Source organism: Haemaphysalis longicornis, unplaced genomic scaffold, assembly GCF_048455015.1.
Source record: "Haemaphysalis longicornis isolate Haplotype H1 unplaced genomic scaffold, Haemaphysalis longicornis Haplotype H1 scaffold_7, whole genome shotgun sequence".
In the NCBI taxonomy this organism is placed as follows: domain Eukaryota; kingdom Metazoa; phylum Arthropoda; class Arachnida; order Ixodida; family Ixodidae; genus Haemaphysalis; species Haemaphysalis longicornis.
The window spans coordinates 134,927,023-134,951,169 of NW_027526422.1; the positions used below are offsets into that span (position 1 = coordinate 134,927,023).

Below are 24,147 nucleotides of genomic sequence, written 5' to 3' on the forward strand. Positions count from 1 at the left end.
TCAACCTATAAATCTGCAATGAAGGAAGGTTTGTGGATTTTTGGTTTCCAAAAAAACGTCCGGTCAAAAATGATGACGACTGATCACGGAATAAAGAAAGGGTGTAAAGGAACAACCTCTCAAGCAACATTTATTCGCTCCGTGCAAAATTTATGATTGGTGAAGGAACTGAAGACGCGCATGCCAAAGGACAAATTGTTTACGTTGGTTTTCTTGGGCGTCAGCAAAGGCTGTACAGCATTCGGCTTGCTTGCTAAGCATTTGGAGAAAAGTGGACTCCGCTTTGTAATAGATGCTGCCGTAAATTTCCAGAAGATTCAGGGAAGCTTGAGCTAAACCACTTTCGGCATCAGGGTCAGGTTTAAGTTTTTATGGCAAAGACAGTGAGTAGAATAACTTTTCGTCGTACGAAATATATGCAAAAAGAAATGGAACTATAACGCCAGCTGCACAACTGGTGGCATGGTGCCAAGTACCAATGTTTCCGACGTCAGCCCGTAAGTTGTCAGCAGATAAGGCCAAAGGCCGAGTGGCTTTAGATGGAAGGAGGAAAGTAGTGGGCTGTGAATTTTCGACTGTTCGGCCTCATATGCAATGTGCGGTCATCGTCTATCTCTATTGCGTTGCTAATACAAAGCCACGTTTGATAGAATAATGTTCTATAGAGCGTGAGATGTCTCAGTCCAATAAAATATGGTGGTCTCTGCGTATAATCTTTGCGCGTTGGCTAAGATGGAGGGGCGATAACAGGTGAAACTTGGGAAAATCCATTCGACGTGGTAAGCGCCAGCTTGAGTGGAAAGTTTACAGAAAAGCAACCTTCGCGGAAGGGGTAGGGAGAACCACTTGCGAGGAGTCTTAGTAGTGTTGGCTGTGCTTGCAAAGTACTTATTAACAACGGCCCTCATTATCCCAAATACTAAAGGGATAGCGTATTGGTAGCGTTGCTTTTGGGATTTTGTGTATCAGTTGTAGCGCAGGGCTGGGGGCAGCGGGGAGGAGTTCTTTGTGAAGGGGTGGAGTTGAAACCGCACATGCTAAGCGTCTGTAGCCTTATTCCCAGTGCAGGCGTCATCGTGTCCCGGTACCCAGTCAATACGAACAGTTTTACTGCGCACGAGAAAATCTATGCCGCCTACGCGGACTGCTGTGCTACAGCACGAGGGCAGATTACCTTAGGAACGCGTCGTTTCCGGGGGAGACGGGCGTGGGGCCAGTACGCCATATGACCTATATCAACAGTACATATTTAATGGCGGCCTTTGTACCGCGTATTTCTGAGCGCAAGCCGGATACGGGATTGCTAGAAATGGGAATAGCTTCATCTGCTTCCTGCCTTAGTGTGTTCTTGATCGCTAATGATGTTGGATTTTTGCTTAAGCCACTGACAAAGCCGGTTGGCCTGTAACTTTCTGTGGTATGTATGTATGTATGTATGTATGTATGTATGTATGTATGTATGTATGTATGTATGTATGTATGTATGTATGTATGTATGTATGTATGTATGTATGTATGTATGTATGTATGTGTGTTGTATGTATGTATGTATGTATGTGTGTATGTTTTTTGAGAGAATGGTTGTCTCACGATAACGCCAAGGCAGACATAGGGGAATGGTTAGGCTTTTTTTTACTGCGGTTAGCGAAGTTAAAATTTTAATCTACGTTAAGAAAGAAAGGAAAGAAGAGTGGGGACCGAACCCACGCCTTCCGGATGGTGTGAGTTATTGTTGATAATGGTGAAACAACAGCACAAGTCTTACTGAGCCATCATCTCGGTGAACCTTGATTAATTCAGAGACGAGCAAAGTAATGCCGCGACTTCTGCAATGGTCAGTTAGGGCATCAACTAAGCATTTTAGCTATTTTTATCGCGATATTTCTAGTTGCCAATATTGACAACATTCAGGAACAACCAATGCCACACCTTAGCTAGAAGGTGGCAGTCGTCTGCTTGATTAAGTGACAGGTAAAGGAATCGCTACAGTTATATCGAAAGAGAGTCTCCGTGTATACGCGTATAGACAGCGCGTGGCCAGATGAAAACTGGCGACCCTGACGGCCCAGTTTCGGGGCTAGTATCCCGCTGTCATATTTCCACGTAAACAGACTCCCGGTAGTGACGAACCGAAGTGAAACGTAGCAAAGACCCGCGAAACTGAGATGGGTCGGAAGGACGCCCACAACAGTGTCATCTCGCTGGGGCACGCGTGAACAGCTTTGACGAAGCCGTCCCCGCACAGGCGAGGTTGGTGACCCAGAATGCTCGGCCGACCGTATACGTGCGGCCCGCGCTGCCGAGCTCCATGGCTGGGGAGATGACAACTTGGAGGGCTGCAGCGTATTACGCAACGCCTTGTTCTCGCACGACCCCTGTCACCTTCCCCGGTCACCTCTGCCGCCAACTTTTCTCGGTCCGGCAATCGATGCATGAGGGTTTACGCAAGGGTGGGTGCTATTACCGAGGCTATTTCTTGTTTTGTGTTGCTGCTGGTGCTGTTTCTACTGAGCTATGGCAGGGGCGTCAGCCTCTGAGCGCAGCACGCCTGAATTCATGGAGTCACATATTTGGCTCAAGTCAACTGGACCGGGCGTCAATTTGGGTCGGTGTACTCGCAGGAAGCGAAAGGTTAGTCCAGTAAAGTGACCTAGATAACAAAAGGCCCTGTTAAAAAAAGTAGCTTTATGAATGATATTATTTTGGGGAATATCGAGCGACAGTTTTTAATTTCGGTAGCTGGCCACGGACAAAACTTTCTTCTTCAGTACCAAACGTATTAAAACGAACCAAGTTACGGGAAAACTCCGCCACGTTACATTTTTCTGCAGGTTTTTTTTTACGGATTGGAAAGTCTTGCTCTTGGGCTTCAGTAAGGCTAAGCAACTTTTGCATGTTTTTCCAGCGAAGGGGCCTGCGGTAGGCTCTGGTCAAAATTGCGTGGGTTTATCGGGCAATGTCGACAGAGAATCTGTAGCTCTCAATTCTATGAACCGGTAGACATGTCTCACCTCCCAAAATTAAGCTTCCCATTCACAACAGCAGTTTCGCTCCTCATGTAAATTATTGCCATATCGGATAGGGGGACCACTACCCCTGAAAAACCTGAACCTGCATAAATTACTGGTTCTGGAGAAAAAAAAAGTCATTCGAAATATTACGAATGCGCCTTATGATGCCAGTGCAACTGACCTATTTCACTGTCTTAATGTCATTCCTGTACGACACTCATACGAAATAAACCTTGTCTTAAAATATAAGAAAACAGCACTTTGAACAGCACCCCGGTATTCCTAGATTTATGCAAGCTAACCTTTCCCATAAATGCGCCATACGATATGAGGCACCGGTATGCTTGGTTGCTCCCATATTCAAAAACAAATCACGGTTTCTCTAGGTTACAATATCGAATACTGAAATTACTAACCTCCTTACAGAACGCGGATATAAACCTAAATTTCATCTCTAAGCGAATGTTGACAACTCGAATTTCGGAATATGGTGAACTTGCTTGGAACCGGTGACGTAAGTGGTTGTGTAACTTGAATGGCATGTATAATATGACCGTATTTTTGTCTCTATACCTCGATAATCTTTGTACCGACACTGTCGTTGTACTGACTGGCGTTACGAGTTGTACAAAATTGGGAAGTGTCAGGTTTTAATTCTGATATTCTTTGCAACATCACAACATGTGTATAAGTAAAACCTTCCTATCTCTCGTGGTGTGTATGTGCGTAATTTTCTCTCTATATAGCAGGAACTTGGTACTGTGCATACGTATTTATGTATGTAGGTGTATGTATATGCATATGCGTGTATATTTGTGTGTATTCTGACTGTGCATGTACATGTACATGTATATAGATGTGTGCCCGTTGCCAAACTCAGAAGCTAGAACCTTTGTCAAGATGCTGCACTGCAGCTTTTTGTTCTTGCCCGAGCATTCCTGTTGTTCTTTGTTAACGAATGCTGGAATAAAATGAAATGAAATGAAACAAAATAAAATGAAATATAGATACCTTTGAAAAAACGGGCAAAAATTGTCAGACGACTTCATCATTACAAACAGTATTGTTTACCTGACATAGTTTAGACCGAAGTTATAAACGTTACAGAATTCCCGTCTGCTGTTAATGCAACGCCGTCTGCGCAGGGAGTACAGTTACAGAAAACGGTTGTAACTCTTGTTCTATCGATATTTTCCCGTAAAAATAAATGAAATGATGTAGAATTGACTATAAAGAAATGTGATATGTATGTGCCTTTATTCTACGAATATAGTGAGTCACCATACATAAATAAATGCAGTTGTCCTTCAATACAGATTCGGTGGCCTTCCACTTTCCCCTTAGTGCTCTAATTTTTTTCTTCTCGTTCCACTTCGTGGTTCCTTTCACTCTTCCTTTCCACATAATGCCCACCGGCAACACGGTTCCTAATTAGGCAAGCAGATTTTGACATTAAAGGGGTCTACGCGAATGTCGGTGGACGCGATTGGGGAACTAGCGAGAACACCGTCGTTGCAGTCGGAATCTGGCAATGGCCCAAACAAAACGCAATCAGTCGCGGCCACATCAGTGCTCTAGTTGTCACCAACTCCTCGTTTCGTTGGACGAAGGGCTTTTCTTCGTTTTAAACGTGCTTCCTTGTACGCACCCCAAGACGTACATCTGCCGTGGCAAGAAGAGACAGCGGGCGACTTGTCTCCAGCGACGAAAACCGACTTCACGACGGTGTCTACGCAAAGAAACGGTCTACCGGAGAGTCAAGCTAGAGGCAACCACGAAGCCGCGCTGCAAGCGACAGGCGTTGTGCGGGGCTGACAAGAAATAACTGCCACCCAGTTTCACGGGTGACAAATGGACGCGCGCTTTGATTGAACATTACTTTTACACGCACGCTGGCTAAAAAAAAAAAAAAACAATTTCTTGAAAGTTGCTTCAGGGCAGCCATTCCTTACCACTGTGTAAAGGGGGCGAAAATATTCTTCCTCTCGACGGCTGCAGACCGAAACAGGACAACATAAGGCAAGCTCTTAAGTTTGTATTAACGTGACAAGAGCAAAGGAAACCACGCTACGTTGCGCACTCTTATTTTCCTGCGCTGGAAGTCACCATTCTCGCATCGTGGCAATGTCCCCCTGCGCGTACTCTGAGGCGCATGTGCTCGGTCGGATACACGTGTCTCTTTTATTGGAATAGGGTAAGCGGCGCACTGTGAGTTATGAAAAGAAAAAGCGCCACTGAAGGCGCATAAATTTTAAGGCCACCCGAGTGAACGTCGTCTTTCATATTCCCTGCCCGCATATTCCCTGCGCTCTTCACGCTAAAGGTAATACATCACCGGAGTCTTACTTTTTTTTTACGCCGTACGCCTCGTTTTTCACTAGGCCCCTGGAGGTTCGGCTTCTCGGCATGCATCGAGAAATAATCGTCACTGGCTCGAGCTATACACTCGTACATCGAATGCGCGGGGAATGAAGCCTTCTCAAAGCCGGGAGCGAATTCCGGAAATTATAACACCGCCTGACGAGCCGTCGCTTAGCCGTCGCTTAGCCGTCGCCTAGCCGGCGCTTTATTTTTGGTTTGAGGGAATACTCCGAAGCTCTTCTACACTAATATCGGCGCGTTGTACGCGTTAAGCGAGCGGCTTGCTCCGGAAGTGTGGCTCAGTGAATACCACTTCCGAAAAAGTGAAACCGCCATTCACTTGCCTGCCTCGCGCAGGGAACAAAGAACGGTTGTCGACCTTAGTTTGGCTTTTTTGACTTCTGCATGAAACACGGCGTGTGGTGAATCCGGTGGTATTGTTGCTCAATTTGCCTTGAAGAAAAAAATTGAAAACTCTTCCACTACTGTAATGGGAGACCAGCGAAGCTGCATCGGTGAATAATTATATTGATTGATTGATTCTAGGGTTTAACGCGCCGACGCAACGCAGGCGATGAGGCGCGCCGTAGTGGAGGGCTCCGGATTAATTTTGACCAGCTAGGAATCTTTATCGTGCGCCGAAATCTCGTACACACGGGCGTTTTTGCTTTTCGCCTCCATCAGAAAAGCGACCGCCGCGGCCGGGAATCGAACCCGCGACCTCGTGCTCAGCAGCGCAACGCCTTAGCCACTGAGCCACCGCGGCGGGTGAATAATTACATTCACTTATTTATGTATGGCTATTCGCTATCGAACAAAAAAAATATACACACATTTCCCTTTGAGCCAATTCTACATTAATGCGCAGATAATTTGTTTCGTGTCCCTTCGAGAAAAAAACGATTTACCGACGTTTTCTATGAACATACTCCACCCTCCGTAAAGGGTCATGTATTGACGGCAGACGGGAGTAATGTAACGCTCACAATTTCATTTTGAGCTGACTATAATTTTGACAGGTAAATGAAACTCGGCGTAACGTTTGAGTCGTCTTATTGGCCAATTTCAGTATGACGTTTTCCCATGATACGTGCACTGAATTGGGAGCTACAGAACGTTTAACATTAGCTCTGCAGCGAGCGCGTGTATTCTCTGTCGACGTGACCCGATAGACGCACAAAATTTTGAGTCAGAAGCTAGCGCAAGGCAGCTTCTCTGTAAAGAGAGAGACAGAAAATCTATAACATGTAACCGGGGCAGTTGCATGAAAGCTGGAGGGGAGGGACATGTAGGAAAATACCGGAGCATGGAATCCAAGCTCGGCTTTAGTTGGGCGCATAGGACTAGAGGGGTGGAGAATATTGGCTGGTATAGAGGGTGCGATGAACCCCCGAGCTCCGTTTGTTCGCAACGGTCGCCGGGAGGACGAACGCGACACTGTGCCGATCTGTGTATGCTTTGTGACCGTATCTCTTTTACGGAACGAGGGCATAAACGGTGAGTTATGCCCATCAAGCCCGATCGATCTCCAGGCACTTTCGATGAAACTGGACCCCCCTCTTCATCTAAAGTAGCGTTGGCTTTCTTTTGATCCCTTGATTAGGACAGCGATGTACCCGGATTTCCTTTCAATAGGGCACGACCACCTAATGATCTGGTTGCTTTCACTCCTTTATCTTTTTGGGGCGCATGTTCTCCTAAGGCACGCAGAACTCCCCGCTACCGATTATTGCGTTGTCTGCTGCAGTCACTGGTAATTCCTTTTCGCGCGGAGTGCGCACGGTATGGTCTGTAAGCAAGCAATCGTTGCCTTTTTTATATTTCCTCGATTCATACTCAATAGTTTCGTCCAAAAGGCAGCGTGTTTGGAACTTTGCAAAACTAGCGCAGAAAAGTGATGTTTCGTGTAGAGTGCACATTTAAACACGAACAACGCGAACAGCCTTTACAGAACTTAACCGTTGAGTTCTTTGGAGAACTCAAGCTTAACTCGCAGGGAAACCTTGCTTGCTGCAGTATTATGGCTGATAGCTTCCATGCACCTGTACACATATGCAGCTGCGCGAAAGGGCTTTGCGTAACACAAAAGAAATGGCCGCGTATCTGCTCCTTTCGCTGCAAATGTCGACGAAAGACGATAGTCGACTGGCGCCTCTGCCAAGTAAAGGCCTCCCTTCTCTTTCCCTCTCACTTGTCATGCTGTTTCTCTCCCGTCTCGTTCCTCCCAAGATAAAACGTTGGAGGTTTGCTCAAGTCAATTTAAATTTACTGTGTTCCACTGCTCCAAGTCGGGTGTCTCGATGCCAGCGCTGCCGTACGGCGGAGACGCGAGTTAATCAAGGCACCGAACTACAGCGTTTATAGAACCACGCTGCCCTATTCCACGAGCGTTCCAAACGGAACGTGGAACTTATCTAGTGGAACATTTCGTTGCTGTTGCCATGTGATTTCTTAAGTGCCGCCAGGAGCGCGGGCAACAGCAGGCGACAGTTTTCTGCAGCTGATGTATTTAATTTGCTACCGTAAAAACCAAGCATCCATGATCATTAATAAAGAAACACTGCAAATATCACTTATGTATTCATTTTCTGCCTTATGTTCGCGTAATGTCTCGTTCTTGTTCAACAATGTTGACAAGTATGAACATTGACGCCGGACTTAGACGTTTAGATTTGGCTGTGGCGTAATAAGACTATTCCGTATGCATATATCTTCTGTTTGACGTTGGCCGGGTGACTGAATCGAGTCACAGACAGACAGTGAGACAGACCGGCATACAGACAGACCAAAATTTCTGCGTTTAAGTAGCCCGAGAAAGGCTATCGTCTTTAAGAACTTCGCTGCACTGAGTTCTCCATGCCTTGCAGGGCCGGATCGTTTTGTCCGCGGGCTTTCAAATCTCTCCCAAAGTGGACCACCTTAGCACGCACTAGAACCCGAGGCAACCGGCTTCGCGAACTCGGCGCCTGTGCTCCCCACTTCAGGCCCGCGCGCCGCACGTGAACTGGCGAGTAGAAGAGCAGGCGAGAGATCCCGCCACGAACGCTGGACAGACTGTTCTCGAAGGTAGAGCTGGCCGACGCCGGGCGCTCACCACGGGGCGCACGCTCACGTGCACTCGGTATTTTTCTTAGTATTTTTTTGCGGGCTCCTCACGTGGCGCAAGCCTGAACGACGCCGGGAGATCCTCACGAGGCGCACGTGGCTGAGTTTTCTGGCAACGCTGGACGGCGAAACTAACAACGTAATCAGCTCTGCTGTTAAAAAAAATTGGCCGCGTATCTGCTCCTTTCGTTGCAAATGTCGTCAAAAGACGATAGTCTTTGTAGACATTTGCCAAGGAAATGCCCCCCTTTGCTTTCCCGCTCACCTTTCACGCTGTTCCTGTAGCGTCGCGCTCATTCCAAGGTAAACACACTAAAGGTTTGCGCAAGGCGGTTTGAATTTACCGCGTTCCACTGCTACAGGCCGGGTTCCTCGATGCCAGCGCTGCAGTACGGCGGAGACGCGCGTGAATGGGGGCGGCCGACTACAAGGTTTATAGAACCGCGTGGCCGTGCTCCACGTGCGTTCCAAGCAGAAAGCGGAACCTAGCTAGTGCAACTTTTCGTTGCTGTTGCCGCGTGATTTTTTATATGCCGCCAGGAGGCGGCGGTTTTCTTCAGTAGATGTAGAACATAATTTTTTATCGAAAAATCAAGCATCCATGAATTTTTTAATAAAGGAACACTGGAAATAAATAACCCTTGTGTACTAATTTCCTGTCTTATATTTGCGTAATGTCTTGTTCTTGTTCAACAAAGTTGACAAGTATGAACATATAAACCAGACTTAGACGTTTACATTTTGCTGTGAGTATATAAGACTATTGCGCAGTTAGCATTTTACGGGTGGCTGAATCGAGTTACAGACAGACAGACGGACAGACAGATCGACATACAGACAGACCAAAATTTCCGTGTTTAAGTAGCCCAAGAAAGACTATCGTCTTTAATAGAACAGGGAATTAGTAGCGTCCTTTTCTTTTCTCTTCTCAGCCATCCATGGCTCTAGCAATCTGTTGAACGCTGTTCGGCAGCACACTCGTTTCGTGCCCCCAATCGGGGGGGCATTCGAGAGCAATCACACCCCAGCTCCTCCGGCGCCGTCGCTGAAATTGCGCCCATAAATAATAGCGTATAGGCGCCCCCTATACGAGTAGGCTCGCGTGTGGAACGGTTATATGCGGCACGCCGCATATCCATAAACACTGCAGGGTCGACGACGGTGAAGGCCGGTACGTGCATACAGAAGGCCAAAGAGGGAATCCAGAGAAGTCCGGAAAAAGACAATCGGATTGCCGCGCGGCTCTACGAACGGGTATCTAAAGAAGCGAAACACTTCGTCGTTCAAGTTAGCTTACACTGCTGTTGAGGCAGCCCCCTAAAATGGACCATGAAGACAAGGAAATGGAGGGAGAGGCTTTTTATTGAGCATGATGGTGGTAGAACCTTACTTTTGCGAACGCCACCGTTGCGCTAAGGAAAAAAAAAAGTGTCTCACTTTCCCATTTAAACGTCTCGTCCACGATCTAAAAACTACACTGCTTCTTTCATTCGGCGCTAGTAGTCTCGGAAACAGAAATAAAAAAATTGCTTCTTGCTTAACAACTTCATTTAGGCCACCGGAAGACTTCTTTGTTAAAGCTATTCTCTTCCCCTCCCCCTCCCCCGTACCTACGGCGTAAATTTGGTTATTCTTGATGTTTTTTATTCCTCTATCTGCCATTTCACAACTTCAATAAAGAGTTGCCCACAAGCCCCGAACGAAACCTTATCAAGCTTGACTTCGTTCATGCGACGCATGACTATTCACGCATGCGCAATGCTGTTGCCGGAAGGTATTTCTAGGCGTTCACGTGCCCTGTTCGCTCAGTTGTCAGTGCCAGCTTGTCCCGCCGTTTTCTTCCTACTGTGTGCTGTGTTTACCGCTGGTTTTTTATCCATTCACATTGATACATACATTTTTACTGCGGGCCGACGTTACGTTTACGCCTGCGGATATTACGTCATTGTTAGCCTAAAATTAAGCATTTTTTCAATATTTCTTGCGTTTTCTCTATTCAAAAAACGTCTTTCGTGGCCGTAATGAAGCTTACGTACTTCCCTAAGGCTAATGTTTCCAAATAGGACGAAGTTGCGTTTTGTGTTTTGCAATCCATTTAAAGGAAAAACTTTACGGGAATCATAGAAATTAACAATTGCGTGCATAGGGCGAAAACAGCCGCCACTTTTTCTTTCAGTGCATTGGATCCTGCCCTCATACCTCAGCAGCGCTATTTACTCCAGCACTAACGATGAGAAGTGTTTTCGCTATGCCGAGAAACCTTTTTTTAGTCCCGTTAGCCCCCTTCTGTCCAGCTGACCCATGGTCCAAGGACTGCCGAGTAATCACGCCGTCGGGATGTGTACCTCGTTGGGTTCCGTGTCGCAAGGATGGTCCACTCTCGGAAACCCCATTTCTCTCGCTGCCGTCTTTCCGCGGAAACCCATTTCCCGAAGCAAGTACAACGGTAGGTGTTTCCGTAATCGCAAAATCTACGAGCGCGGCCGGCTATTGTTCCGAAAGGGTCCGTAGACACACCGAGCGCACTCAGCCGTTTGTGCCTGTTCGCCACCCTGTGTCCATGACTCAAGAACTCCTCGAAAGGAAGAGGAACAAAAAAAATGGTTCAGGGAACAAAATTGGCAGGGTATGAAGGGACAAGAAGGAACGGAGTTCGCGCAAGAGACAGCCGTATTGAAGGACTCGTTCAGGGCATGTAGGGTAGATATGTGGAGGTAAACAAGGTGAAGCCCCTTTCGTTGCCCAGAGCGATTTGGCTCAACGTCACCGCCTAGCTATTTTCATCTAGACTGAGCTTTGGTGGCATCCTGAATGTTTAGAGGGTGCACCGCTGCACTGGTAGGTATCGGTATTAAGCGCAAAATAACCAAGTTGGGGAAATGAAGCGATGTGAATTCTAACTATTGCTTGTACCGCTGTGTAAGCCGCGCCTGAGTGGCGAAACACTGAATGCGGCACTCAGAGTGGATGAACACTGACATCCAACGTGCAAGTGCCGATAGCATTGAACTTCGTGTTTGGGCATGCTGGGACGTCCACTGAATAGGAAACAACTTGTTTGCCGTAGAAGCCTTTAACGTGCATTGAGGTAAGTGGGGAAGGTGGCAAAACTGGAATATAGCAGGTTGGCGGGGCATCTAGCTAACCTGACTAACCTAGAAAGGCAGGTAGCGTAGACGCTGTGGCTTTGAAACAGGTCTCAGCGTAGAAAGGAAGGCGTTGTCGTGCCTGTGCAAGTTTTCTGAGCAGTACATTATTAGGCACAAAAACAAGCATTCGCCGTGGCTGCTATCATTTGTTTTTTTAAGAATACAAGAATCCTTCGCACAACAGGTTTTCTCTTAGGGGCTAAGCTCCCTAGCGGCTCGGGCAATCCGCGTCCAATGTCGTCGTCGTTGTAACCGTCGTCTCATGTAGTCACGGTAGTAAAACACCGAAAAACTCGTTTACGCCTCTCGCTAGAACGTAACGCGTACTAAAAAAACAACGGCGCACTCGTTTACGCCTCCCGCTAAAGAGCTTCGTGCTTAAAAGACAAGAGACTTTTACAGCAAAGCTGTATACCTGTACCCTCCAACGGTTTCATCTCCGTTGGCAAAAATGCCAAGGCGCCAAGAATACACTTATACACTGCATGCATCGCCCCTCCCCAGGTGTCACATTAGTGGAGATGGCCCGGGACGGTTTTCCTTTAAAATATCATTTACACGTGTACATGTATATTTGCCTGCCTATACATCCGGATTTCTCGCTTAATGTCGCGATGGAGAAATCTGACGACACATAACCACCTTTTATGAGTTGTGACTGAAAAAAAAAAACAAACAAAAATGCCCAATTGAAAGCCGATGGGTACATTTTTGTCGTTGCCACGTTAGTAAACCTGTTAGCATTATTAAGTGTGGCAGGAAGCGGAAATGTGAGCTTTGGGATTGGAATGAAAGGGACACAGGTAGCAGCATGGCTCTCGTACCTGATTCGTCAGAGCTGCTAAAATGGACGCTTTCGAAACCGATAAAGCAGAACTCCGCCCGAGATGAGTCCGCCAAATGACAGGAGAGCCAAAGTTATTTGCTCTCAGCACAAAACCATTTGTTGCCGCACTTCGCTAAACTACCTCTCTCCCTTTTCGTCACGCACGCGTTTTCATTGCGACACTTGCGCCTGAGCGTACTACCAGAACCAAGAACGAAAAGTCTGTAGTCAAGCCCCGATGGTGTCGCGCACCGCTGCCCAAAAAAGAAGTCAGGCAGCGTGGTACGCACGGAGTAGCAGGGACCAGCGAAACGGCGGCGCCAATTCAGCCGGAACTGGCGGTAATCCAATCAACGACGGCTCCCTCTACAGGCGCCAACCGGCGGACCACGACCGGGAACAACGACAGTGGGAATCTAATAACCGGCGCCGGCCCACTCTCCCCGTCATTGCGTTGTCGCTCTCAAGCGCCTTGACAACGTGCTTGGACACTTTGCCCTTTCCCCCGCATCCGGGTATCTTTTTCTCTTCATCTCCCGCGCATTTTTGAGCTCTTTTGCCTTTTTGGGTAATGCGTTTACTGACAGATAAGCGCGTAAAATAAGTAGCAACAATGAGGAGGTTAGGCAGAAACAAAAGAAATTACGGTATCGGAGCTCTCATGCTTTTTCGAAAGGAAGGAAATGATGTGAGCGTGGCACAGTCACGAATTCACACCCACATGCACGAACACACAGACTACCAATGAGAACTCATTGTCGCTATCTCAATCACTCAAGCGTGTCGCGAAATTCGCGTGAACAGGGTACACGCGGAAGGAATACAAAGTCACGTTACAGGGCCGAGTCGTGAGGTGCTGCACGAAATGGTGGGGAAAACAAAGAGAGAGAGAGAGATAGATAGATAGATAGATAGATAGATAGATAGATAGATAGATAGAGAGAGAGAGAGAGAGAGAGAGAGAGAGAGAGAGAGAGAGAGAGAGAGAGAGAGAGAGAGAGAGAGAACACATCAGCGCGATGGAGGATAGCAATTAACTGGGATAATGAAACCGGACTAGAATTACCTGATAACAAGGGGCGAGGACGCAGTCGTGCGAGATAAAGAGGTGCTAACAAAGGCGATTGTAATGCAATGCGCTAAGAATGGGACGAACAGAAGAAAAGACAGAACACACAGCGAAGGACACCCGCCTTGCGCTTTGTGGTGTGTCCGTTCCCTCCATTCGTTCCGTTTTTAGCGCGCTGCTTTCCAATCCTGTCAGAGCATCTAGCCCCTCCGACTTTGTGTTAAAAGAAGGGGTCATCAGCTCAGCGAGAAGCAAATCCAACATTTTTAGAGACACGAGCAGCGCGACGATTTCGATGCGAGGCTCTTCAGACAATCCTACAGGACTGTGAGCCGTGTACTGAAACGCAGCCCCCGTGCACCCAAACACTTGTATTTACGTTCCCTTCGTGGGCTATAAATTTCCCACTGTTGGCGTTCGCTTCATTCTTGTGTTCACCAAGCGCTTTCGTCTGCTTCCGCCCGTCCCTATACAAACGTCGCTCCACTGAGCAGAGACCAACTCTCAAAAACGAGACACGGTCCCTTTGTGTTTGATCGTTCATAGTCTAAATACTTACCTGCACACGCCTGTCTCCCCGGTCATTTCGTTTGAGTGTGATCCCAATTTCTCGTTTCGCAAGAAAATCTTATCACATTCTTCGTTTTGTTTCTTGCCACGCGTGACCTCTTCCCCTGGCGACACCCCCACGACCAAAAGATTTCGCCTACAGTCCGTCCTCAGCTCGTACTGCAGTCGCCTTCTTTCTCCTTCGCAAGCCTTTTCTCGTCCGTTCAGACATTCCCTTTTTATGTTTTAACGGTATTGTTATTTTGCATGCGCTCGAACCGAAGCAGCGAAGCGAGGAATGAGTTCTGCAAACACGTCCCCCTTTTTCCCATGATATATGCTTCTTCTATTCTGCTACTGGTGTGTATCCGGGTCCGCGCCAAGCGCGTGGCCGAGTTTGAATATTGTTCGTTATTCTGAGCGCAGGGAAGCTGGATTGTGCAAACGTAGGAACTATTCTGGAATCATACTTTCTTCTTGCTCTAAGTGTTCGCTGTTTGCCCCGAGTCGACTCGGCCGAGTGCTTTGTCGCGTCGGCGTAGGTGTGCACCACGTGGTACCATGGCGTACGCCTGTGCGTTCTTGAAAGGGCCCGCGGTGGCACCACGCTGTCATCTTTTCGGAAAGGCCTGTGGTGTTTAATTAGCAGGGCCAATTGAAACATAATGTATCTTACTGCCGAGGTATATCGGCATTTCGAGGGCCTTTGAAGGGCGGAAAGCGCGGAAACCAAACGAAAAACCGGTCTATTGCCTGTACTTTACGTGACAAAATATCCTCCACCCTAAAGAGTTGTCTTAAAGAGAACAAATATCTGCTCACCTCAACGGAAATGTCTCCGGAAGACGACGGTGTTCTGCCGCCCTACCACGTACACTATCTATTCTACCCCCTCCCCCTTGCTTATGTCCTCCCTTCATCTCTTGGTCCTCACATTATGAATGCAATGAATTTTGGCTCAATTCAATTCAACTTCCCCGTGTTCGCACTGGTCGCGCCATCTATCGGTACCTTCAGTTTCTGTACGTCTTACAGCAGTTCAAGCACACCACCCTCGTTTTAGTATTTGCTTTTATATTTCCTCTCTTCGACACAGTGTTACAGCGTTGTTTTTATTTGAAATGAATGCATGAATGAATGGATGAATGAATGAATGAATGAATGAATGAATGAATGAATGAATGAATGAATGAATGAATCAATCAATCAATCAATCAATCAATCAATCAATCAATCAATCAATCAATCAATCTTAGTTGACATTCATTCATGCGCACAAATGCAAGTTGAACAGACAACAAGAGATTTATAAGCGGCTTGACGGGGTCTGTAAAGATCATCTTAAAAACGAATGCAATTTGGATTGTATTGGTTTTTACGATACAATACCAATGCAATACAATAATAAAAAATCCAATCTATTGGAATACAATACAATACAACATAACGCTGGTACTCTGCAAGTTATATATCAATACTTAGCGTCACATGTGCCCGAAGTTTTTTCCGTCTTGTAATGTCGGCATTAATGAGTCACGGAAGCAGTTTTACTAGTTTGGAACGGTTTTGCATGTATATATTTTTTGTTCAAGCATTCTTGCTACTGCTTTTTGGCTCGACAGTCTTATCTAAGGAGACACAAACAGCGAGTGAGAGAAGCAGGCCAGAGTTTTGGCGTTTCAAAAGCTATCGTCTTTAAAAACTGCTTGGCGCACTTCAGTTTGCTAATGCGTTTTAAATGCGAAAGCCTCTCTCACGTTACGTAACCAGGCTTAATTCTCCAACATTTTGTTTGATATTTCATTTTATTTATATTGTATAAACGTAGTCATCTTCCCTTCAAGCCGCTGCTTTCCCAGGATCAGCGAACTCTCTGAGCGTGGTACTCCTGTTCTCATCAACTGCCACAAGTTCTCCGCCGTGCTTTGTGGTAACATCCGCCGTGATGGTCGAACATGTGGACGCATGAGGCACATAACGTATTTGCTTCCAAAATGTCGTCTTTTTTTAAGACGCGAGATTTCTTAGTGGGAGCGATGCTGTCCTGTCAAAAAACTTTACCACCCCTTCTTAAACAAAGTTGAGACAACGGTAAAAGCTTTGTACGATGCAAAGAAAGTGCGCCAAATCTATCATCAAACCCTTGAAGACCAAATAGCACACGAAGAACGAACCCATGCGACGATTTGTTGTGCTGAAGTTACCGCATCTACGATCGATCTAAATGTACACCGATACGTGGCTTATAAGATCGCGGTAAAATTTTGTACACCGTTGTTATGATGTATGCGTGTATTGCCTTATCTAGAACCGTTCCTTTTTCGCGATTTTTGAGTAACTGTTTTGACACAGTGGAAGGAGCCCTGCTTCACGCACGCGCCGTGTGTCCAGAGATGTTATCAGAGCCTTTCGGTTGTTGAACCAGTCTATGGAGAAACGCATTAGTTTTTTTTTCTGAGGACGGCATCGTTCCCACTAAGAAAGCTTTCGCTTTAAAAACTAATGCATTTCCCCATAGACAGGATGGTCGGCCGAAAAGCTCTGATAACATTAACGAATTCGGCGCACAGCGCGTGCGTGAAACCGGGCTTCCTTTGTGTAAAACGGGTACTTGACAAACGCGAGAAGGGGGCGGTTCTATATAACCAAGCATGGGTATACATTTAGATCGTTCGTAGATGCGTTCTACTCAGTGCGGGAAAAATCGTCGCACGGCTTTGTTCTTCGTTTGAAGATTCGGGTCTTTGAAGGTTAGGCGATCGATTGGACGCTCTTTCAGCAAATGCTGGACGCGTTTCTAGCTTTCGCGCTTCTCTCAAATTTAGTTTGGAAGCGATGGTAAATTTTGTCAGTCTTCTGCGGAAACGCCGTCAGAATGTACAACAAAACCGTTAATAACACTTTCTGATATGCCTTGCAGATGCTATGAATGAGCATGAGGAAATTGAGGATAACAACAGTGAAATAAAAAATATCCCTGCATACCTTATACAAACTGTACTACGCCTTCACGCAATGTCGAAAGTCGAAACGTCGGCTCTTGAAGATTATCCGCAGAACGCTCGATCTTCTACATACGCTTTTCCGAAATCCATCTTCGTTGTCGGAAGGTGCCTTTCACGCATTGCCCATATATAATCACAAACGACAACTGCTTAAATCTTTAAGCATAGTTGAAGAAAATAAAATAGTGAACTAGTTTAAAATCGTTGTTCTGCTTCCACATTCTTCCTTCGCTCAAGTGACATTCAAGAATATCTTGGTTAACTTTGCCCCTTTTCCACCGTCGTCGTTTTGGCGCGCCCTGCACCAACCCACACTCGTTAATTCAAGCCTGGTTTCGTGATCTTACACCTAGCTGCACTTAAAGAGGCAACGATAAAAAAGAGAGAAGTTTATAAAGGCATTATAGAGACGCAAATACATTTATACGCTCAAGCAGTGCTCAAGGGCCGACCCTTGCGGCAACTCCTCAGCACTTACGAAGATGGCCACACGTAGTGCGACGAGCCTTTCATATGTTAACCAGCTCAGTTTTCAAGCTGAGTAGAGCCAAACGCTTTATATAGGTGAATAGCGGCGTTGCCGCGTTCAGGGCTGATATAATGCGGGCTATAACTTACTATACGCACGTATAAATACCCGAAGAAGGTAGAGTGGAGGACACATCCCTTTTGTCCGCCACCGCGGCAGCACTCTGCGGTAACTTCGTGACGTTGTGGACCAGCGTCTTACGTAAGGCGCTCGTTTTAGTGCGAAAGCACTTCTGCCATACCTTCCGGGATTTCGTGGATGGGGCATGAAGCAATAAAAAAAAATGAAGGAATCCCACACTAACGCGTAAGACTTGAAGGTTACGAAGCTGTACGCAACCGTCACGACCATCACGAAGATTTAAGTCCATGATTGCAGCCGATTTGATCCTTCGCAGCCGCAACGACGTTTACTCCGTCATTGTTATTTCAGTGTGAGCTTCGTTCATTTTTTTTGGAAGTGATAATCATTGAAAATCACCTTAAAGGAGTCCTGAAGACAAAATACAAGTTGTGTTTATTAGAAAGACTGCTTAGTTCCGATAACAATGATACCAATATCATCGCAATCTTCGAACAAATAACGGAGATATTAAAGAAAACGTGTGAAGCAGTCGCGACCCCCTAGACAATTTCCCGAAACTTTTCTATGATGTCACGGAACCTTGTTTGTGCGATTGGCGGCCGCCTAACCGACGTGTCGCGACGACACATGACTGGACGTCAGCAATTGGGCCTCTAGTTCCATTTGACCGCATCACTGGAATTCTAACGTGCAGTTAACGCACTCAAAATTATGTTTTATTGTTGGCCCGTATCACATTATTCTTGCTCAGAACACGTCACTGTGGCGCAAAATTTGAAAGTTTTTAAATACTTCATGCTTTTTTTCTTTGTTAAAAGACATCTTTCGTGGCTGTAATGGAGCTGAGTGAAATACTGAATCGTAGTTCTTTCAAATTACACAAAGTTGTATTTTCTCTTCGCGGCTCCTTTAAAGGGGAGTACGCTATGACCTGTGTTTCTCGTTCCGAGAAAGTGTTGCCAGAATTACGGCGAACTCTGGCGCCTTCCTCGTTCAGAACAAGTGTTGCCACGATTACGGCGGAAGGCCTTGCATTTGTTTTAGGGGCGAAGTACCTTAGGACCTCGCTTTGTACGGGGCTTGGCGTCCGTGTAAACGGTGTTGCGGATGCGCGAGGAGCATTGAATTGGATTGGATTGGATTTGGGTTTGATTGAAATGGATTGGATTGGACTGTATTTAATTGGATTAAATTGGATTGTATCGGATTGGATTGGATTGAAACTGCATATACTGTACACACACGTTGTCACTCATTTACATGCGCGAGTGGGCAACGCCACGGGTGATTTACGGTAAGAACGATCCCCAGTGCTTCGCCTGTTCGTCATGATTCATTTCGTGGAGATGCGTGAATTTTTTTTTGCCAATCTTGGCCAATCTTTCTAAGTGGTTATGCTCGTTTTGGCCAATCTTGTACAATCTCCCTTAGCGGGTATGCGCAGCATTGTCTTGGTATTTTTAACTGCGGACATAAAAAATAACGATTTGCTAAACAGCTTCGCTGTTAGTAGGGCCACGAAGAGAATATACAAATTTGGCTCAACAATTACACTGCTTTGCCTTGATAACAATTATACCAATTGTAGCGCAAACTTTAACAAATGACCTAGATATGAAGGAGACAAAGCAGTTACGACTACCCCGCCACTTTGCGGCGATTCCGCTATGACGTCACAGAATCTTGTTTGTGCGATTGGTGGCCTCCGGCCGAAGCCACAGCCAAGACGCGTGACTAGCTGTAGGGGAGCTTCTAGTCTTCTTGGACCCTATCGCCTAAATGCCAAAGTGCGGTTTACACACCATTAACTCTATTTTTACTGCTGGCCCATATTTTACGCCGATTTTACGCCACTGCTGCGCGAAATTTGATGAATGATTTTATAATGTTCCTTGCTGTTTTCGGTTAAAAACGTTATTCGTGGCTGCGACGGAGCTGAGGGAGCTACAAAAGGCTAGTTCTTTTCGAAATGAGGAAGGTTGTGCTTTGTTGTTATGGCACCTTTACCCTCATTTCTACGTTTTATGGCGTAGCGTACTCGGTTCCTTCGTGCGCTATTCGCATACACCGAAAAAAGCGTATCTGAAAAGTCTGAAACTGCAGGTGTCATCGTTGAAACGCCTAAAAATGTAAAACAAAAATGAACTGAAAGTTTTGTAGCGCCAACAACAAAAATTTATTCAACGACAGGTGCTGCTGTTAGGTACCTGAAGTAGATAAAATTGGGCCCATCTCCCCGCGAGGGGGACTCGAGTAAATGCGTCGCATAGGGGGTGGGTGTATTGCGTTAACGTTTAGTGTTTGGGGAGTTGGTGGTAGTGAATGCGTTGTATCAGGAGCTTATTTCAAGAATATAAGGCGCGTTCGTAGCCTTCCATTTTGTGTCGGCTTTGTGGCGCAGTGGGTAGAGCACCATGTACCTTGCGTTCCGTCCGCAGGGTCGAGGGATCGAAACCAGGCGCCGGATAGTATTTTTTTTATATAGTGTAGGGGGAGGGGTGCGGACTACGACTACGGACGTCAACGCGGGTGACATCGTGAGTTATTGAAATGCTCTGCATTTAATATAGAGTGAAGGGAGCACACACTGCTCCTTATGTAGCCTTGTCAAGTGCCCAATGCGGGTATGTGGTCTTTGCGGGTATGTAGTATTTTACTAGGCGCACGCACACGATTCCGAGTAAAGGGCTTACATTTTTTGTGGTCGACTTTCCTAGTGCGTGTGCTCTAATTACATCACTGACTGATTGTTCAAATTTCATTGTATGCATGGCACATGCCCCAGCCGGCACCAAGGTTATAAAGCGTCTCATATAGCACACCTCTTAAGGCACGTGGTACTCTGTGGGTACTCGTTACCTCGCTAGATTGACAGCAGCAACATTTCCGTGGTATGCTCACTTTGCGTAACATTTCGTATAGACGTCTTAACCCAGTACCCGCGGCTTGACCTACGAGTACATGAGTACTTTTTCCAATGGGTACCGGCTGAAGAAGACACACCTCAGGGCGCGACGGAAGGCCTCAGGTCCTTTATGTTTAGCCTTAGTAAGCGTTAGTCGACCTTTAAGCTGACAACTACGACATATTCATTGTACGCCGAACTGCGGGTACCGGTTGATGACGTTGGACCTCAAAGCGTCGTATTAGGCCTAACTTCGGAAGGTTGGATGCCCGCGTCGCCCTCTCGTTCGGCTCGGTATCAACGTCAGCGCAGGTTGAAATATGAACTGTGAAATACACGAGGCTTCACAAAAGAGGCTTAATGAATTTCCCGCAAAATCGGCAGAACCCGGCTAATAATGCGGGCACCGTGAAACGAACGGCGGACATTGATATCTGGCTAAGTAATGGTCCAAAAAACGTGACCATCATTTGATCGCTGAACAGCAATAGTTCAGTCGGCAAACGTCATTCCGCATTTTAAAGGAGCCATGAAGACGAAATACAAGTTTGGCTCGTTAGAAAGGCTTCAGCAGACTGCTTTGACCAGATTGTAGGGATACTAATTTATCGCAAAATTAGAATCAATAATGGGGATAATGAAGAAAACACGTGAAGCAGTAGCGACTCCCTGGAACTTTCCGTCATGTTCTCCGTGGTGCCACGGAATCTTAATTGTTTGTTCGATTGAAGGCCGCCGAACTGACCCATTGCAAATTACACTTGACTGGTCGATTGTAGTTGGCCCTCTAGTCCCGTTTGATCGCATCACTCCAAAGCTAAGGTGCAATTAACACACTGACAACTGCGTTTTAGTGCTGACCTATATGACGTCAGTCCTGCCCCATAATATGTCACTGTAGCTCAAAATTTGGGACTTTTTAATAGCCCTTGCGGTTTATCGGTTAAAAAACGTTTTCCGTGGTTGTAATGGAGCTTAATGATGTACTGATACTAGTTCTTTGAAATTAAACACAGTTTTATTTTGCCCTTCATACCCCTTTTAAAATGCGAAACTACACAGTTACCCCCCCCCCCCACGTAGGCACAATGACGGACCATCCCCTCCTCACGGACGGCCATAGGGTGCACTGCCAAAGTGACCCTAATTAGGCTTCGCTGAAAAAAATTACGGGTAGGATCACGCGGATCTTAAACGACGTTCAGCGAAAGTTTGCGTAGTTTCAGAGGCCGGTTCTAAAAGTTACATGCACCAGGCATGAGGCGTATTCCGCATCTGATATGTAATGTAAGATGGCAAGTTGGGCTAGTTGGTGCAGATTAGGATTCACGGTGAAAAACAGCGCAAGGAACACAGGGACAAAAGAAGAGTGAACGACGCGCAGCGCTGACGTGCTGATATCTAATATTTTTTTTCTTCATATCTAAGGCTCGTTCATCGAGTGATCACAGCTGGTCACTAAAAGGGCCCGCATTTGTTCGCGAAACCGGAGCCCCTGTTTCGGTCATTCGCCACGGGGTATGCGCCGCACTGGTAAGGGCCTGAATTTTTAGTGTGAGTAGCGGGTTCACGGAGGGCCGACTTATGATTGGGCGACTCAAGGCTAGAGGAACGGATCCAGCGGGAATGGCTCTTATACAGTTACAAAAAAAAAAAAGATGCTTTGCTCATTCCCCCATGACCGCGGAATCCAGCTTTGTTTATTTCAGAATTCATATCCTATTTACATATGCGTTTTGTTTCTCTGTTCTTTTGGCGCAAATTTTGATGCTTCGCAATTTAAAGAAAATGCGCTAAACAATAAAAAAATATAGCTCGCATACGCGAGAGTAGCCAGATACTAAATGAACGAAACACCACGAAAAAGCGCGCATATGAGAGAAGCCGAAGGCTTTCTGGTCGCAGGCGCACGTTCAGGGTTATTGCATCCATCCATCACTTTAGTCCCGAGATCCGCACGTGGCGCGATCCTCGGAGCGCTCGCACCTTCGCCCTCGGGTAGCACCATTGCGCAGCACTCAAGTGGCATAATATCAGCGAGCGAAGCTTATGCAAGTTCGGCCCGTGTGCGTTATCCCTCCTGGGCCTTGGACTGCATACGCGTAGATTGGAATCAAAGCGTAAGAAATTTCGCATAAAGTGCTCTTCTTCGCGGCATAACTGCTTTCAAATGATAGATACCTTCAACAACCTGGGACGTTTATCTGTGGCCACTTATTTTACCGCGAGTGCGACGGCTCCTCCCCGTCGTAAAACGGTGTCTGTCATGTGTGAAGCCTGCCAAACGAGTTCCCAGAGTGAAAGAATGGCGCGCTACATGGAAACAGCGTTTCTACAGCCAACGTACTTCTGTCGGAGTGAAGAGCCTGTCAATGAAGGTCACAGACGGATACAAGTTCTCGTGATAAAAATAAAAAAATCCCAGGCCATCTCCGCTGAAGTGAAACCAGGGCAGGGGCGGAGCGTGCAGCACCTTGGCGTTTTTGCCCACGGAGATGAAAACCGTTGGGGGCTAGACGTATACAGGTTTGCTGTAAAAGTCTCGTATCTTTAAGCACGAAGCGTTCTAGCGCGAGGAGTTAGAAAACGAGTGACCCAGTGTTCTTTTAGTACGCGTTACGAAGCGTTCCAGGGCGAGGCGTAAACGAGCGTCCCAGTATTTTAGTACCGTGACTACATGAGACGACGGTTGCGACGACGACGACATGAGACGCCGACAACCAGAGCCCGTAAGGTGATTCGTCCCTAAAAGAGCGCTGTTATAAGCAAAGCTCGCGAGCGTGGGTAGGTGTCGCTGCCTGTAGAACAGTTTCAAGCGCGTCTTCTGCTGCAGGGCTGAATTCCCTGCTCCTCTGGCCCTCTATCCAACACTGTAGATAATTCGGAACTACCTAAAGCGGATGGATCAGCGATCATACTAGGGTCGGCGGCTGCTGTATGTCCAATTGTAGAGCGCGGTAGGTGCATAGGATACACAGAGGACGGCAGTACGAAGAAAAGGCTAGCGCATACAAACAGACGGCTTCAGGCTTACGTGTCCTCATCTCACGTTTGGAAGCCATGTCGCCGCTATCGCCTTTATTACGTCGCAATAGTTTCAGAGAATGAAAGGGCTGTATACTTTAACCGATGTCGATACTCTGTGTCGCGCTCGTAGACATGGGAGCCGCGTAAACGACGCCAGGCTCAACCGCATCCAATGACTCCGAAGTGGCGGTTACACTAAATATATGCAAAAAAGAAACCAAGTGGTAAATAAAAAATACCAAATCCAATTATTCCACGCACCATTCTAATATGGAATACATTAGGCCCTGTTATCACTTAACAACAAACCATTGAAAAATGTTCGGAACTTGCTGAAAAAAGTGTGCTAGGTTGTGTATCTTGATGGATGGTGTTCATACTTACCGTATGCAATTGGTGTGCGTCATTACTATGTGAATTGCCTGAATACCTTGAAATCTACGTAATGTGATGATTGTATGCATCTTGGTGTGTGCATTGTTTGAGTATGCATACTTGTTTTCTTTTTACTGTATTATTTTGATTGT

At 46.5% G+C, this 24,147-nt stretch overlaps 1 protein-coding gene across 2 annotated transcripts in view; it reads right to left on the reverse strand.

Moving 5' to 3' along the window:
* Window positions 1-24,147, reverse strand: part of LOC144147025 (uncharacterized) — a 181,343-nt gene that overhangs the window by 69,529 nt on the left and 87,667 nt on the right. The gene's annotated exons all lie outside the window — the stretch shown is intronic.